Source organism: Lactuca virosa, chromosome 6, assembly GCF_052849685.1.
Source record: "Lactuca virosa cultivar CGN04683 chromosome 6, Lactuca_virosa_CGN04683_v6, whole genome shotgun sequence".
In the NCBI taxonomy this organism is placed as follows: Eukaryota; Viridiplantae; Streptophyta; class Magnoliopsida; order Asterales; family Asteraceae; genus Lactuca; species Lactuca virosa.
In genome coordinates, this window is record NC_136431.1 from 176,666,164 (window position 1) to 176,670,122 (window position 3,959).

A 3,959-nucleotide genomic window follows, 5' to 3' on the forward strand; every position below is an offset into this window, starting at 1 on the left:
TTTAGGAATGCACTGTACTCTCCAAGAACTGAACACGATGGCCAATAGCACTTGGAGAAGATGATGAATAGTACTCTGTGTGAAAGAAGCCTTATCATTGTGTTCTTTCGTAATGCACATTCTTTACTTTTTTTGGAATGGTCATTCTTTCCAAATTCATACCAAGAATGGCTTATTCACTACATATTCTTTAATAAAATGATATATTTTTTAAAATTTGATTATATGTAAAATGAATATTTCATATTCCTCAAGAATTCCTATTTGATGTTATTACATTGGCTGCGTAAAAAGAAGATTGCATTTCCTTCAAGAATATGATATACACTATTCATGAATCATTCTTAAAGAATGAAATCTATAGCATGTATGAAAATAGTTTTATGGACTTGCGTTTTTTTTAAATGATGTTTAATTATCGATGTTTACCTTTGTAAAATATGATAAATACGTATTTAATAAAAATCTCATTAAATTATGCAATTAATAAGTAATCTTTTCGTTTTAAATATAAGTTAATAGACTAAAATACACTTATAATTAAATAAGTGTAATTATATAGTGCATGCTATCCTATGTTAATCATATGTACCCCCAAATCAAACTCATTGTTTTTTTAATCAAATGGATATGCAAGAAATTGTCATACATTCACACAACATATATGCAGTTCATATTTAATCCAAACCCTATAGTTAGGATTAAATGTGAATTGTATATATTGTGTGAACATATGACCAAATGTGGATCGTCCAATTTAAATGATGATTTAATGGCATAACCGTAAATATTGGAGCACTAAATACTAATTTTTTTAATTAAACACTAATAAGGGTATTTTAGTCTATTAGTCAAGACTTAAAAAAGGAAGATACCTTATTTATCTCCTAGTTTTTTTGTATTTGAATTAAATATTTAATTATCTTACTATTTAAAATCTAAACGTCCATCATTTGTGGATAATTACACCATTTATTTTAATAAAACGTAAGATCACGATGATTAAAAGAGACTTCAGTCAACCTTTTTTTTAGAATTAAACATTCTTAAATAATACAAGTTAATTTGAGAGATTTGTTGAGAATTAATTTGAAATTAAAATGTAAATTACATTTCAATTATAACATGATGTTATTAATCAATTTTGATTCTTATTCTAAATATTTTTATCAACTACAACATGATATCGATTCATATTATAATACGATTTTTATGTATTGTTATTTCATTCTTAAAGAATACGGTTTAGTTTATCAACAAATCAAATATTCTTTTAGAATTTATGGTTAAGAATGGTTTAACATATTTCACTCTTTATACAACTGAAGAATTCTTAAAGAATTGAAGTGTTCAAATTTTGTAATACTATAAATATTTTGAATTCTTGAAGAACTGAAGTGTTGTAACTTTGTAATATTATACATATTTTATACAACTGAATAAACTCTTGAAGAATAACGATTTAGCTCTATAGCACTACAAGTTTTTTATGAAAGTGAAGAATTCTTAAAGAATTTAAGCATTCTTGAAGAATTATTGAAGAATAAAATGTGTAAAACTTTATCTCTCCATTTTCTCCGATGGATATTGATTACCACCTGCATCACCATCCTCTTGTGCCATATACTTGCATAAAAATATCACCATCAAGACCTCATCTTCAGTAAAAATTCACATTTCAATGGAAAAAAACACTCACCATATCCCTTCAAGAATCATCAATTCCATTCTATCACACAAAACAAACATTTTATCTTTCATTCCAATAAAACAAACCATTCAATTCATTACTTTATTCTATCATAGCAAATATTATAAATCTCTTTGAAAAGTCATAGAGAAGTATCAAGTGTATTTTACAAGAAATCGATAATATAACAAAAGATTTTGCAAGCAAGACAATGCTTCCTCATTCTTTTTTACTTAATGGTATATCACTCAATCTATATATGTTTGGTTTACGACAATGCATTCTCTTAAGCTTCCCAGAACAACTATTGTTCGCATCTTATCAAAATAGCATATAAGACTTGAAACATATAAAAACCAACCTAGTTTTATTTCCATCAAACAATACAAGAAGCTATTGGAGACTAAATTAGCATTCTCTTCGTTGATTCATGATCAAAAAACACAAGCACCTATCACAAACCACCACCACAGCCAATGTTTATTCTTTAAGAATGAAAATTAAACAAAATAAATTTTTAAATACTAAATAAAACTAACAATCACACAATCTGACCCGATTTACAAAAGTAAATCATTTCAATCCAAAGCAACTGAAATTTCAAACCAAAGAGGAAAAAAATACATACCAAAATCAGAGAGACTTTATACACTTAATAAAAAACTACAAATTTACATACCTTAGTCCTTGGAGAATGAAATAATCGTTCCAAGACTCCAATCAATTTAAAAATCGGCATTTGCAAGGGTGAAGGGGCGAAATACATGTGTATGACAAATCATCAAAAATGTTTCATAAATCCGATAATTAGATCAATACATAGTCGATTGTGATGCGGGCATGAATGTGACGGATGAGAAATCATTAACACCATGTAAATCGCAACCTAAATCAGTGTCGAAGGAAACCTTTAAAAATCAGATGAAACTGATACGATAGTAGCGTAGGGATGATATGAGAAGCGAACTTGATTAAAATTATTTTCGGGGTCGACTTCCTCATCTCAAAAAACGCCATTAAGACCCACATCCATTAAACTTGACGACACCATTCAACAACTTCTCAGCATTGGACCGAAAGAGCATCTTAAACAGTGCCTATAAAAAAATCAAAATTACTCAAAGAGTCGATAGTATTATTCACAGTTCTTAAATATCGAACAAAAAAAATTTGAAAAATAAGTGAGATTGTTTCTGGTGCTATCATTATGGAGATGATGTTGCTAGAGAGACATCGATTAACAGGAAACTTGACCAATTTCCCCTTTCAAAGTGAGGTTACTGTTCATCTTCATAAAACTAAAATTTACTCAAAAATTTGAACTTTAGTAACAGAATAAGATTGACAATTCATACTATGATGGCTAATTTTATAAAAAAATGTTTTAGGGTTTTTCTATGGAATAATGCAGTAAAAGAAATATAGGGTTTAATCGATTGGAATATGGATCCACCGTAGATGAAGTGGAGAGAAAGAAAGAAGATGATTGAACAGTTATGTAAAAAATTACCTGAAGGGTGGCGACACAAACATAAGGTGATGATGGAGGACCTCTGTAGTAATGAAGATGGAATCTGTGAAGCCGACGATGGTGTTTTTCTTCCATCGTTCTTCCTCCTTTTCTTATTTTTTATTATATGCGTGACTCATTTTACCCAAAAAGAACCTACCAAAATTAGGTTGATGTTATAATAGGTGGTTTTAAATGTTAATCTCATTCACCATAATTATAGAATCATCATTTAAAATTAATTAATTGATTTATATATCAAATTACCATTATACCCTTATCAAATGATTGGCTGGAAATGTGTCATACATTCACACCATATTTATAGATTATATATGAACCTAACTAACTATATATATATATATATATATATATATATATATATATATATATATATATACACACACACATACTAACCGTTTACCCACGCTAAGTGACGGGTGCGAATAATTTTCTTTCAAAAAATTGTTCATAGAGACGATTAATTTTTTTCTGCGCAAAGAGAAGGGGATACGGTGATGAATGTTAGAATTTTTGTTCTTCAGCTTTGATGTGATGTGGGAAAGTGAAAGTAGCAAATGATAGAGGGAGGGACGAAGGAAGAGGGTGATGGTGAATTGAGAGGAGACGTTTGTGCAATCAATCGCTCAGTATATAAGTAGATGGGAACCTATATATTCCTTACTTTAAGGTTATATGTGCATTTTAGAAATTTATTTTGCATTGGATGATATATAAACATGTTTAATGTTATCTATT

The 3,959-nt window shown here is 28.7% G+C and overlaps 1 long non-coding RNA gene across 3 annotated transcripts; it reads right to left on the bottom strand.

The window, feature by feature from the left end:
* Positions 1–1,424: 1,424 nt before the first annotated feature.
* Positions 1,425–3,376, bottom strand: LOC145120524 (uncharacterized). 3 transcript variants are annotated; one of them, XR_013714232.1, is made up of 4 exons: positions 3,201–3,374; positions 2,370–2,787; positions 1,700–1,729; positions 1,437–1,626 (listed from the first exon to the last, which is right to left on the bottom strand). It is a non-coding gene; the product is annotated as an uncharacterized LOC145120524 (long non-coding RNA). The 3 variants fall into 3 exon arrangements; XR_013714231.1 differs by having other exon boundaries at positions 1,425–1,626; positions 1,700–2,787; positions 3,201–3,376; XR_013714230.1 differs by having other exon boundaries at positions 1,436–1,729; positions 3,201–3,372.
* Between the last annotated feature and the right edge of the window lie 583 nt (positions 3,377–3,959).